The 15,311-nt window shown below is 43.7% G+C and overlaps 1 pseudogene; it reads left to right on the top strand.

The window, feature by feature from the left end:
* Positions 1-1,524: 1,524 nt before the first annotated feature.
* Positions 1,525-1,642, top strand: LOC124724013 (annotated as a pseudogene).
* The last annotated feature ends 13,669 nt before the right edge of the window (positions 1,643-15,311 follow it).

Raw genomic sequence — 15,311 nt, 5'->3', positions numbered from 1 at the left:
AATCCTCATTCGTCCCACTCTCACCATCTTAAATTTTGCTTCAGCCTTCACTCCTCCCTAGTTTTCCCACTCCTTTAAAATTCTAGGAAAAAACACACTCTGCTTTACATTCCGTATCTGACTGCTTCCTAAATTTGCACCCCGTTTAGCTACTCACACTCTTTTGTGTTTCCCATATCTCCCTAAACTTGAACTAGAAAGCCCCACTGTATCCTCCACTGATGGCCTGCTGCTGCATCCACGTTAGCATATCACATCTTGTCTCCCTATAAACATTACACATCCTTTCCAAGTCCAACTTTACTCGCCTTTCCCTCTCAGGTCGAGAAATCATTCCTGAAATCTACCTATCGCAGCAACATGAACCAGTCCCACCCATCCATTCCAAGATGAAAGCTCCAACTCAACTTTCGCCTACCCCATTACAGTCCTATTCACCTTTTGATATCCATGTTCCATCTATCAGATCTTTCCCTTACACACATTCCATTCATCAATCCTATCCCCTTCATAAAACCATATCCACATACCGGCATCATAGTGACAAGAATGTCTACATCTCTGTTAAACCGGATTAATGTTTGTGAAGATATGTAAATTTTCTTTTACAAAGGCTGAAGAGCAGCAGGTGGCGGTCAGTAAGATCGGCTTCCCCCTTCTCCCCCCCACCCCCCTCCCTCCCACCGAAAGTAAAAGAAGTACGACGTTTAACTGTTAACAAAAATGTGTCATGACGCGTGTTGGAGACTTAACACCTTGTTTTTAGCCCCATGATAACAGCGTCCTTAGACCTTCTAAAAAAACTATGTTTACCGCAGCAAACTTTAAATATCGTTAATTTACTGTCCGCCAACGGTAGCTGAGTAGTCAGTGTGACAGAATGTCAGTCCTAAGGGCCCGGGTTCGATTCTGGGCTGGGTCGGAGATTTTTCTCCGCTCAGGGACTGGGTTTTGTGTTGTCCTAACCATCATCATTTCATTCCCATTGACGCGGAAGTCACCGAAGTGGCGTCAAATGGAAAGACTTGCACCCGGCGAACGGTTTACCCGACATGAGGCCCTAGTCACACGACATTTACATTTACATTAATTTACTGACATAAAAAGGCTGTTTTGGAAGAAGTGTTGGATAAATACCTTTTCATTTGCTCAGTGAATTATCTACTTGCGATCTGCATTCGAAGTGGCAGCGGAAATTTTAACAAAACATTACAGAGCCGTCCAATTACTGAGAAGAACACTCCTTAAAACAAATTGTCCCGTAGCCCTTAAGTAATGAGTTGCCTCTTAATATTAAAACACTTTCCCGTCATTAACATGGTTGAACCTCCCCTATATTTTCTGTGATTAGTTTAGATCTTTGCTTAATAGGAAATGAGTGATGTCTTTGGTTAGTGGATGATCCTTGCATTGTAAACAAGAACGTCGACTGTAAACCACATGTCTGAGGCTGGAACTGGCATGAATAATTTATGAAGTGTTTGTGTGCCACAGTGATTTATTTAGAATATGTATGCTATTTGCGCCAACGGCCTTGCCGCCGTGGTCACACCGGTTCCCGTCAGATCACCGAAGTTAAGCGCTGTCGGGTTGGGCTAGCACTTGGATGAGTGACCATCCGGTCTGCCGAACGCTGTTGGCAAGAGGGTGCACTGTGCCCTTGTGAGGCAAACTGAGAAGCTACTTGACTGAGAAGTAGCGGCTCCGGTCTCGGAAACTGACATACGGCCGGAAGAGCGCTGTGCTGACCACATGCCCGTCCATATTCGTGCATTGTCCTGAAAAACTATAAGGACCAAAGCAAGACAAGATACTGTTCACTAGAACATAACTTATGTACGGGTATACGAGTGTTTCGACTTATATCTAATCAAATGCAGGTATATTAATACGTTTTTTCTATCCGAACAACATCTAAAGTAGCGTTAAACGTTCAAAAATTCCTGTGAAGTGCAGGAATGGACGACATGCGACTGAGGAAAACGTTAATGTAATTGAAAAGTTAACCAACTGAAGGTGTGCATGACAGATCGAAACGGAGACCGACATAAAAAAAACTATTTGTGGATGGTTTTGTTCTTCACTAACACTCATTACAGTTTTACATGTGTGCTGGTGTATTCTGGCGCCAGCACAACATGTAGCATAGACGTTACGAGAGTGTCGATAGAGGCCAACGACAAGACTAGCGGAAACACGCCGCCAACGCCCTCTCAGCCGCTAATATTTAGGATTGCCGCTGCGGACCAGAGAGCCAGTTTAGCCAGTTAGTTAGCCAGTTAGTTCGAGCCTGTTACGCCAGTTAGTTAGAGTCTGTACGCCGTGGAGATCCAGCGTGTCACCGAGACGGAGCAACAGACTTTGCGTCTATCACAGATACAGGCAGCACATAGCAACCTTATTGTGAACATAGCGGTCTTCTACTTCAACAGAATTGGGGCTACGTGGACTATACAGAAGCCAGATTGTACCTCGGCATATGGAACTTTAAGTTAAGTAGGTCTTTGCTTATTAATAAAGAAACCAGTTATTAATTGCATGCAGTTTGTGTTATAGAACGAAGATGCTGGCCACCAACCAATCTGATCTCTTTGCTCCCCATGATACAGTTCTACAGAGACAAAGAGACGACATAAAAGTGGCTAAAGAGAATTCAACAGTGGCGACGAGGTTGGGATTGGAATCCACGTGTGCAAAGCACCTCACTACTTACAACGGACGGAAAATTCCAGTGCTTGGACAGCGTAGTTTGCCTGCCACTTACAAGTCTCACTCTAAGACATTGAATTTTACTGTGTTGAAATCAAGAAACATTGAGAACATTTACGGTTTAGATGCCTTTGATCTGTTTGGCCTTAGCATCCAAGACAATGTACTTTCCAAATCGTCTTTTGATCCGAATGCCAATATATCTAGCTTGCTTAAAGAATTTCCTGAACAATTTTCCGAAGGAATAGGAAAAGATAATAACTTTGTAGCGCATGCTACACTGAAAGAGAATCCACAGCCTAAATTTTTCCGGGCCCACCCCGTTCCATTTGCTTTACGAGACAAAGTAGCCAGAGAATTGAAATAATTGCAAGATAATGGTTAATTGCTCCCATTCAAGCTACACAATGGACAAGTTGACTAGTTTTGTTGCCTAAGCCTTCTGGTCGCATTCGCATTTGTGTTGACTTCGAGTCTACAGTCAACCCATAGACAGTAGTTGACACTCATCCGTTACCTCAAAGTGAGGAACTCATGGACAGTCTTGGTGCAGGACGTTAATTTTGGATAGATTTACGTGATGCCAATTTGAAAATTCTGTTGGATTAAGAATTACAGAAAGTGTTTGTTGTAAATAAACACTTAGGACTGTTCAAGTATTTGCGTTTGCCCTTCGGCAGTGCTTCCGCACCCGCCATTTTTCAAAGTTACTTGAAACAGCTGACTGCAAAAGTGCCATTTTGTTCAAACTACCTTGACGACATTGCCATCTCAGGTCGTACACCAAAGGAACACGTTGCCAATTTGCGTACTCTTTTTCGAGTGTTGTCAGAAGCAGGACTCAAGTGTCGTCTCGAAAATTGTGGCTTTTTTCAAACTGAACCACAATCCTTAGGTCATGTGATAAACAGTCAGGGTGTGCACCCCCTCCAATCTCATTTGCTTGCAATCCGTGACCTGCCTGTTCCTCGCAATTTGTCTGAACTGCAGTCAGTACTAGTCAAGTTTACATACTGCAGTCGGTTCATGCCGAATGCCGCTCGGATCGGAGCTCCATTGCATCGCTTGCGTCTCAAAAATGTACCTTCTGTGTGGACTAAAGATTTTCAAGACGCATTTCAGAAACTCAAAAATGCTTTGCTCAGTGACAGATGTTTAGTGCATTTTGACCGGGCCAAGCCAGTATTACAGGTCGATGCTTCTTCCTAAGGAATCGGCGCTGTGCTTCCCCACAGAACTGGTGCACAAAAAAGCCCTGTGCCTAGGCCTGTGGACAACTAACAAGCAGTCCCAGCGACATCAGTGGGAACTACGGACTGGTGATCACATCGCAAAGAGTGTGTAGAAAGACAAAAGCAAATCAAGTAATTAAATTTCAAGAACATTCACCATGTATTTGGGGGCAAGGAGTGGTGCATTGTGGCAACTGTAAAGTTCTGATGTGCCCACGAAAATATGCGAACTATGCGGTCTGACATTCTGATTATCAGAATGTAGGAAACTTATCTATCAGAGCCTTGAAATCCCAGCATATTTCAGTGTGAGGTGCACCGTTCGCTGGTCTGTCCAAATCAATTAGACTCACACGCACAATGGTGCATACTGGAATTGTCAAACGTCAGATGGCTGACTAAGGACGACTAAGTTCAGTTGCATGACAGACTATATGTCCGAGATGATAAGCAGTTCCACGGACAGTACAGTAGGAAACTGTCACAGGCTCTTCGTCCACCACAAGATACAGGCCACACGTCGCACCCACTAGGGAAAGACCTGAAATTCTCCACCAGGGGAGGATCCAAATACAAAGACCCCAAAGGACCACAGCCACTTGAGAGAGGACACGTCACTCTCTCACCTATTTTTCGTATACGGAAAATTATTAAATATTTTATTACAACCTGACGCACTTTGAGCGAGACTTTAGAAAGTTAATGGCCTGAGCAGACGTTGATGGAGCCTGGTAGGGCGCTAAAAGCATGAGGTATTTTTATGGTTCTTAGCTCGGAGAAACGGCATGTTTGGAGTTAGAAGCAATTGGCGGCGAGCCCATCCCTCAGTAAATCTTGCTGGACAGGCCCACAGCTGTACATGGCGAAGAGAGCATCCCCTTGTCGAGACAGGTCTCCAGCAGAACAATACCGCAATACCTGCATTGGCGCCAGCTGAAGGCTGGGCAGGGAGGACAGACTGAAGGAACGCATCTACACAGTGGAGTCGTATAGTGGGCATTGTGTGCAGAGGCACGAATAACAAAAATTCACACGTTTTCATGTTCGTTGATACTGCAAATAGGCCTGTGACCCACTTCCATGGGCCACCTTGGTTGTATAAGAAACTCCGGCGTCTGAGAAACGTTTAGAGACAGAATCTTCATTACACCTCATAGCTAGGATTAACAAGCTCCAAGGCACAGGGGATTTAGATAAAGATCTTTAAGATTGTACCTGTTCGCTTGCTGCCACGGGAAGTGACGCGACTTTGGAGAAAAGCATCTTACCCCCTCTGCAAAAACTTAAAAAAGCCAGTAATAGGCGGTTTCTTCTTTTCCCAGACATACAGGTTTCTTAACTTTTGCCCTGGTTCGACAGGAGTTTGTGCTGTCATGTGGGAGCGGAGGTTTAGCGCCTCTAGAGCGCTGTGATTGGCTCAAGACGGTGTGAAGCCGGTGTCGTTCATGCACTTTGCGAGAAAACGAATTTTTTTTCTGAAGAGGTGTGAGGCTCTTGGGTGCTGGACTTTGGTCTGGTAAAAGAGGACTTCTGGTCCATGCTCTAGCATGTGTGGTTGGTGCTTGGGACCTGTCCTGAGACTGACTTCACTTGCGAGTAGTTTAGACTGGGGAGCCTGTGGTGAAGTTCTTACTGTACCGACAGTGTGACTTCAAACCTGCCGGCCGGGGTGGCCGAGCATTTCTAGGCGCTACAGTCTGGAACCGCGCGACCGCTATGGTCGCAGTTTCGAATCCTGCCTCGGGCATGTATGTGTGTGATGTCCTTAGGTTAGTTAGGTTTAAGTAGTTCTAAGTTCTAGAGGACTGATGACCTCAGAAGTTAAGTCCTATAGTGCTCAGAGCAATTTTTGAACTTCAAACCTCTCGGACTACTCGTTTGCCGAGGGCACACTTATTCGTTTTTAGTTTACCAGTCTTGACGTTTGATATCCTTGTGTGCTCTGTTGTATAAGTGAGCCAGATTGGTCCTTGGTACGACCAGCGAACGGGTGTGTCTACCGTGATTTCAGGGCTCTGGTAGGGAGTAAATTGCAATCCTTTTGCCTGATTGCTAGACCGTGAGGTTTTTACATTTCTTTCGTGGCCGCGATCGATTCACAGGTGCCGAATAACGTCTCGCCTCCGTCGCACACATCTCGCCAGCTGCAAGTTTCATCGCTGCACGAAGCAAACAGGGTAACGTACTGCTGCTCCGACCTTGTCAGGGCGCACAGATCTCAATCGCCACTTGCTCTCAGCTGCATCTGTGTAGAGAAAATTCTGTAGATTTGAACAATCAAAGTCTGCTCAGCGTCAGATCAATTCGGATTGCGTTATCCACATTTTCATGGCCAGAGTACTTTACTCACTTCTGCCACCCAGGATCCTTGTCCATTGTGGTCTTAAACAACATGTTCGTTGTTTACGGTATTGAAACATAACTTGTTTAGCATAATTTATGTCTGTCTTTGTTTTGGGAAAACTAAATTTTGCATACATTCTCAATCATTTTTATATAGTCAGCCCCACAGGTTAACATTCATTGTTGCGACCCTGCCAGGATCTCGGATTGATGGCACCTTCTGTGACCGTCAGATTGTGTTGCCTAGCGTTGTCATTCACGTTGACGTCCTTTGGCCAGAATTTTGAATTGATGGCACCTTCTGTGACCGTCAGATCGTAGATAGTGTTGCATAGTAAAGTTTCTGTTCCCCATGTTTCATGTGGTTCACTGGGAAGAATATATTCGCGTTGCTGGCGCCTAGACATAGTACTAATATCGTATGTGTGTATTTTCATATTGTGGTTGTGACTTCAGTGTCACTTGAGTGTTTGTTTCTGATGGTGAACGGCGTTGTGCGGACTTGTTAGGATTAAGATTTTCGTTTGTGAGTATAGACAAGCGTGCTGTTATTTGAATTCGTTTTCAGGAACTGGGAATCAGTTGGTCACGGGAGCGTAATTTAGAGTAGAATATGAGTGGCATAGGAATGTGTAGTGTCTAAATTCATTTGGGTCAGAGTTCGTGTGCATTCTTACAAGAAGCAAGGCACGTTTGCTACAGAGTTGGGGAAGTAATTGCGTTTTGTTAACCATGGATCCACGTCAGATTATTAGCGATGGCCAGGCAGATATTACACAGAATTTTCAGGTAAATGCAGCTGCGGACCAGGCATAAATGTCAAACGTAGAACGTGCAGAGTATGACGACATGTGTCAGTCAGGTGACGAAAGTGAAGGGGAGACCGCAGCAGAACGAAATGTAGGCGCTGCTGGTACGAGACGCGCCATCAGTGAGACTGCAGACCAGAATCACGAACGAAAGTCACAGAATGATGGAATCTCGTTCATCTGGTCCAGAAGGTGTTAGCGGTGGATCTCAGATTGACTCTCTCATGCAATTCATGCAAGAGGCAGAAAGGAAGAGGCAAGAGGCTGAAAGGAAGAGACAAGAGGCAGAGAATAAGAGACGGGAGGAAGAGGAAGAAAGACACAAATTAGTCATAAGAACGCTCACAGACTGTATAGATGGAGTCAAGAAAGATATCATAAGAATCCAAGAAGAGCTAGAGAATGTCAAGAAAACGACACTATAAACGCGCGAGGTCGCAGACCAGGTGAAGCGCGGTGCCAAAACAGCGCGATTGATAGCGCAAGTAGCACGAAAGGACGCATAAGTGGCCAAAGAACAAGTTAAACTGGCAAGAACTGAGGTGTGGAAAACAAAATAGTCACCTGCAACCCTCCAAAGGCAAGGCAAGAAAATAGTTCAAGAAAGGCAGGAAAAAATGAGTGAGGCCGGTAAGCGAAGTGAACAGATAGAAATCAAACAGACCGAAACCTCTGAAGTTAAAGATCAGCAGACCCGAGTCGCCGTGCAACAAAACGAGTTGGCTAAGGACGTTCGGCTGGCACATGAGCGGGTTGCGCAACTGCAAACACAATCTCGTCCGATAGAGCACCATCGAGAGCATCACAGAAGTGAGGAAAATGTTTTGCGACTCTCCGAACCGCTATATGAGGACACAGCCCCTGCGCATGGGCGAATACAGCAGGAATATGCTTCTGCTGCGGCGGAACGCGTAATAGAAAATGCTCTGTCGGCAACACGCAGCATGTCAGAGACAGAGCCGGAAAACAATTGTACACGTCTAAGGAGGTCAGAAACGTTATTACGTGAGTCTGACAACACGAGGGGATACCATAACAGTTCACGAGCATTGTTGGGGCACGGATACATGGAATCACGCGCTGCAGACGAGAAGGAAAATTCGTACGGCGGATACGTCGAACCTTTCGACCACAAACTTTTCTTGACCACCCAGAATTTTCAAGTCTACAAGCAGGCAAACAACGCATTACATCGAAAGACCTGACGGCACAGTACGATCACGTTCTACCAGAATCTTGACCACTGAAATGCCAGCTCCAGTTTATCTCTGGTTTCTTAGAAGGGTCAATTGCAGCACATATGCGCAGAGTTGCGGAGAGTTGTCGTTCCTACGAAGAATTTCCTTAGTACATATTGGTCTCAAGACACAAAGGAGAGGACAAAAAAGGAGATTATGTTAGGAATGGACTTAGAAGCGTCAAGATTCCGCAGGCCTGTCAAATTCTTCGAATCACCGATCAAGAAGAACCGATTCTTGGATCAACCGTACAGTCCCAAGGAACTTATTAGTCACTGTTACATTAAATTACCTTTACGTTACCAGCAGCTGTTCATCGTTAGATGCAGCGATTCACTCGAAGCTTTCAAGAGCGCATAGTGCGAACTCAAGTACGTGAATGAAATTCACAACTCGCGGGAAAGAAGTAGAAATAATGACCGTAACTGGCCAGATTTACCAAAGACGAATGACGATGGACGAAATGGGGGAAAACATCGATCGATTCGAAACCAAAATTCAAATTTCAATGGGAATAACCAGCCATCATGGGAAAATAGAAGAAGACGAGGAAATTATAATCATAACAACAACAGCTACCGACGAAACGGAAACTGGAGAGAGCAAGAGAACTCGAACCAGGATCAACAGGATTCTAGGGAACAACATCAAAGCAATAGCAGGACATACAACGGTCAAGGTCAATGGAATGACCAACGTAGCGAAACGAATTGATGCCACCTAACCCATTGCAGGGGTCACGCAGAGAAAATTCAAACACGAATTGACACACAGCCACTGCGGTCTCAGCTCAAAACAATGCCACAGAAACTATCGGAACGAGCGATATTAACCTCTTAGAATATGAAGATCCTAGAGAACTGCAACAAGGAGAGAAGGTGCAGTATGTAAATAGTCTCCATAGATGAACTGTTTAACGTAATTTAATGTTAATATTGTGTTGCTTAGCGTAATTTTCCATTTGCTCTATTTCCGTATTACTTTGTTTGTCTGTCATATTCATTAGTTTTCAGCATGAGTCCTTGCTGAACGTGGTCAAATGAGTTGCGTATTTGTGACATCTTCAAGCCAACATTTACTGGCAGGTGGCAGATTGAATTAAAATTCTGTTGCAAGTGATGTTATCACCAATTGGCACTTTTGTGATGTACCAGACCAGGCAAAAAGCAATACTGAGTACTCCAAACAACAGAGTACTGCTATTATTTCTTTGGACCTGACAACTGTTGTCCACTTACCGCAACTGAGCATCGTACTCTGCCATAGCAATCTTGTAGAAGGGCCTTCTAATTGCGTCTTGTCATGGTCCCCGCGGCTCCCCCCGCCGGAGGTTCGAGTCCTCCCTCGGACATCGGTTTGTGTGTGTCGTCCATAGCGTAAGTTAGTTTAAGTTAGATTAAGCAGTGTGTAAGCTTAGTGACCGATGACCTCAGCAGTTTGGTCCCATAAGACCTTACCACAAAAATTTACCTCAGCGAGCGTGCATTAGAGGCGCAACACGACGTGGTATGGCTCAAATGGCTCTAAGCACTATGGGACTTAACATCTGAGATTATCAGTCCCCTAGACTTAGAACAACTAAAATCTAACTAACCTAAGGACATCACACACATCCATGCCAGAGGCAGCATTCGAACCTGCGATCGTAACAGCAGCGCGGTTCCGGACTGAAAGGCCAAGAACTGCTCGGCCACAGCGGCCGGACGTGGCATGGACTCGACTAATGTCTGAAGTAGTGCTAAAGGGAATGGACATCATGAATCCTACAGGGCTGCCCATAACTCCGTAAGAGCATGAGGGGCTGGAGATCTCTTCTGAACAGCACGTTGCAAGGCATCCCAGTTTGGTTACATAATGATCATGTCTGGGGAGTGGCCAGCGAAAGTGTTTAAACTCAGCCACTCTGTAGCAATTCTGGACATGTGGGGTGTCGCATTGTCGTCCTGGAATTGCCCAAGTCCGTGGGAATGCACAATGGACATGAATGGATGCAGGTTATCAGACAGGATGCTTACGTATGTGTCACCTATCAGAGTAGTATCTAGACTTACCAGGGATTCCATATCACTCCAAATACAGACGCCCCACACCATTACAGAGCCTCCACCACTTTGAACAGTCTCCTGCTGACATGCAAGGTCCATGGATTCATGAGGTTGTCTCCATACCAATACACTTCCATCCGCTCGATACAATTTGAAACGAGACTCGCCTGACCATGCAACAAGTTTGTAATATCAACAGTCCAATGTCTGTTTTGACGGGGCCAGGCGATGATTAAAGTTATGTGTTGTACAGTCATCAAGGGTACACGAGTAGGCCTTCGGCGTCGAAAGCCCATATCGATGATGTTTCGTTGAATGGTTCGCACGCTGACACTTGTTGCTGGCCCAGCACTGAAATCTGAAGCAATTCGCGGAAGGGTTGCACTTCTGTCACGTTGAACGATTCTTTTCAATCGTTGTTGGTCCCGTTCTTGCAGGATCTTTTTGCGGTCGCAGTGACGTCGGAGAGTTGATGTTTTGTTGGATTCCTGATATTCACGGTACACTTGTGAAATAGTCGTACTGGAAAATCCCCACTTCATTGCTATCTCGGAATGCTGTGTCCCATCACTCTTGCGCCGACTATAATACCACGTAAAAATTCACTTAAATCTAGATAACCTGCCATTGTAGCAGCAGTAGCCGATCTAACAACTACGCCAGACAATTGTTGTCTTAAGTAGCCGTTACCGACCTCTGGGCCGTATTCTGCCCTTTTACAGATCTCTGTATTTGAACACGCATGCTTATAACAATTTCTTTCGCGCTTCAGTGTACATCAATGACTTTCCCACTAATCTTAGTCAAGGGGGAAACATTCTCTTTTCTGATGGCAGCAACATTATAAGCACCGAGAAAACAAGAGAACTTCTTACAGAGAAAGCAGATGAAATGGTCAGGAACTGTACAACTGGTAAATAAGAAATAAAGTGATACTGAATGCAAAGAAAACAAATGTCATGAACTTCGTTTTGAAGAGGGAAAATGACACTAATATATTAAATGTAGATAGCACCACTGCAAACAGTGTAACAAACGCTAATTTCATGGAATGAATATTGATTCTCACTGAAGTGGTGTGAACACACGAAGTTCTATATAATGACTTGGCAGGAATTCCTAAGAAATTTTGGTCTTATCTCAAAGCGGTAGGTGGATCAAAACAAAATGTCCAGACACTCTGTGACCAAAATGGTAATGAAACAGAGGATGACAGACTAAAGGCCGAAATACTAAATGTCTTTTCCCAAAGCTGTTTCACAGAGGAAGACTGCACTGTTGTTCCCTCTCTAGATTGTCGCACAGATGACAAAATGGTAGATATCCAAATAGACGACAGAGGGATAGAGAAGCAATTAAAATCGCTCAAAAGAGGAAAGGCCGCAGGACCTGATGGGATACCAGTTCGATTTTACACAGACTACGCTAAGGAACTGTTCCAAAGGATTGGAAAAGTGCACAGGTCATCCCCGTTTCCAAGATGGGACGTCGAACAGATGTGCAGAACTATAGACCTATATCTCTAACGTCGATCACTTGTAGAATTTCGGAACACGTATTATGTTCGAGTATAATGACTTTTCTGGAGACTAGATATCTACTCTGTAGGAATCGGCATGGGTTTCGGAAAAGACGATCGTGTGAAACCCAGCTCGCGCCATTCGTCCATGAGACTCAGAGGGCCATAGACGCGGGTTCCCAGGTAGATTCCGTGTTTCTTGACTTCCGGAAGGCGTTTGATACAGTTCCCCACAGTCGTTTAATAATCAAAGTAAGAGCATATGGACTATCAGACCAAAAGTGTGATTGGATTGAAGAGTTCCTAGATAACAGAATGCAGCATGTCATTCTCAATGGAGAGAAGTCTTCCAAAGTAAGAGTGATTTCAGGTGTGGCGCAGGGGAGTGTCGTAGGACAGTTGCTATTCACAATATACAGTATATAAATGACCTTGTGGATAACATCGGAAGTTCACTGAGGCTTTTTGCGGATGATGCTGTCGTATATCGAGAGGTTGTAGCAATGTAAAATTGTACTGAAATGCAGGAGAATCTGCAGCGAATTGACGCATGGTGCAGGGAATGGTAATTGAATCTCAATGTAGACAAGTGTAATGTGCTGCGAATACATAGAAAGAAAGATCCCTCATCATTTAGCCACAATCTAACAGGTCAGCAACTGGAAGCAGTTAATTCCATAAATTATCTGGTAGTAGGCATTAGGGTGATTTAAAATGGAATGATCATATAAAGTTGATCGTTGCTAAAGCAGATGCCAGACTGAAATTCATTGGAAGAATCCTAAGGAAATGCAATCCAAAAACAAAGGAAGTAGGTTACAGTACAATTGTTCGCCCACTGCTTAAATACTGTTCACCAGTGTGGGATCCGTACCGGATAGGGATGTTAAAGGAGATAGAGAAGATCCAACTGAGAGCAGCGCGCTTCGTTACAGGATCATTTAGTAATCACGAAAGCGTTACGGAGATGATAGATAAACTCCAGTGGAAGACTCTACAGGAGAGACGCTCAGTAGTTCTGTACGGGCTTTTGTTCGAGTACATATCTTCACCGAGGAGTCAAGCAGTATATTGCTCCCTCCTATGTATATCTCGCGAAGAGACTATGAGGATAAAATCAGAGAGATTAGAACCCACACAGAGGCATACCAACAATCTTTCTTTCCACGAACAATTCGAGACTGAAATAGAAGGGAGAACCGATTGAGGTACTCAAGGTACCCTCCGCCACACACCGTCAGGTGGCTTGCGGAGTATGGATGTGGATGTAGATGTAGATGTAGATGTAGATACTTACATCAAAATGTCATAAACATGTTACACCTTGTCATCAGTGTGCAACAGCCAGCATCTTTTAGTTACATACTGTTCATATGTACACTCAAATCTTAGCCCTGGCGTTCTTTTCTGAGGATCAAATGCAAAAAATATGAACACAGTTTTCAAACTACTGAAAAAGGCTATAAGAATAATAATGAAAAATAATGGTCGAGCTCATTATCAAGATCTATTAAATACACTGGGGATTTTAAGTACACTGTGTGAATACGTTTACCAACGAGTTGCATACACCAAAAACAACTCTGGTAACTACTGCACAATCAGTTCCGTCTATGACCATGGAACAAGATCTAGACTGAACTTATATGTACCAAGAAAGATTTAACGTAAAACTCAAAACAGCATTTTCTACCAATTAATTGAACTGTTAAATAAATTACCAAAAGAGGTTAAAGAAATTGTTAAAATAAACTTATTTGAAAAGGCGGTTAAAAAGTACCTGTTAACCCAAACGTTATGGGATTACTTAGATAATACAGAGCAGGGATTTGGTAAAAAATGTAACACAATTCATAGTAACGATGATACAACTTCTGACATCCCACATAATACTTTCACACTGTACTTTTCGTTTTCTGGATGAACTCACTCTCAGAGCTATGCAGTGTATAATACTAACACCTTATCTTCTTTCTGAGGTCAACATCTCACTCGTTGTAGAGGGATGCTGACTCAGATTTTCAGGCTAGCAAATGGAAGGTCACGGAGCACAAAGTGGTTCTACCATTAGCTGTTGCACGTGCAGTGTTATGAAATAGTGTGTGTGTTGTGTGTGCAGTGACTGGGAGTGAGAAATGAATGAACAGTGCAGTATGGCCATTTATCATTATTAAATAAATTATTTGAAAAAACATTATTGTACGCTAAGGGTAAACCGAATGAAGAAACACTGTTTTAAACAGAGTGGTCTTATATTCAGGAGGGTAGAGACTGCAGCTTTCATCCAGTCATCCTGATTTACGTTTTCCGTTTTTCCATAAATTATTTCAGGCAAATGCCGGGATGTTTCCTACTATAAGGAATCGGCTGACTACCTGTCCCGTCCTTGTCGTTGTAAATCTCCAGCTCTGCAAACATTTGTATGTGTGAATTACTGTAATTCATTTCTGTTGGTCTTAAACTGTAACAGCAAGACATGTCTAATATCCTTGTAAAAGAGATGTGCAGATAAATAAAACTACAACTACTACTGTTACTAGTACTACTATATTCCATCTCCAGGGTTGAATATTTTTGACACTCTGGGAGTCGGACACGATTAATCTCTTTCAGGAGGGATTTGAACATGCAAACTTGAATGCTTCAATAATTTCGACTGACTCCAGCGTAAAAACTGAAGCCCCTTTAGGTAGCTTGAAGGCTTTACTGATTCGGGTCTGAGGCCATAGACAAATACATCCAGTATACACGTGTTGTTGAATTTTTTGGATCCATCTGTGTACAGGGTAGTCAGAAACACTGAAAAGCTTGTAAGGGTGTTCCAGATTAGGTTCAGTTGAGAAATAACTGATAAGAAAGAAAATCGATGCGTTGTTTCGTTTCTGTCTTAATTAACATTGAAGTTGCGTGCGGAAATTCAAGTGGTCCGTCAGAAATAGTGTCTCCAAACGTGTTCTTCGTTTCTTTTCATAAAGCCCAACAAGAGAGAGCTACAAAAATTAGACGTGGGGTAGTAGTAAGGATCGAACCCGAGCCAAAGGGTGAGCAGTCTCGTGTGCTATCATCTACGTTACGAGAACAACTGATACTAATTGTTTCTGGCGGGCACTTGAATTTGTGCACACAACGGCTTGGTTGGCTAATTTCAATTCTAATTAACTCAGAATTGGTATAAATTATCAATTTTTGCTTCACAGTTATTTTCCAGCACAACCTACCCTCAACGCCCTTACAAGTTATATTCATATAATACCAGGCCACTGACTTTCAACGAGACGATTAAATCTGCAATTTATGTTTATATCTTCCGAGCTTGTGAGTTAAAATAATAGAGTGTACAGACATAGTCTAGTCCAGTTCGAAGAATTCCTCAGTACGAGGTGAGTATAATGCTTTGACTCGCTACCAACCACACA

This window comes from Schistocerca piceifrons, chromosome X, assembly GCF_021461385.2.
Source record: "Schistocerca piceifrons isolate TAMUIC-IGC-003096 chromosome X, iqSchPice1.1, whole genome shotgun sequence".
NCBI lineage: Eukaryota > Metazoa > Arthropoda > Insecta > Orthoptera > Acrididae > Schistocerca > Schistocerca piceifrons.
This window is presented reverse-complemented; position numbering and strand designations above follow the sequence as displayed.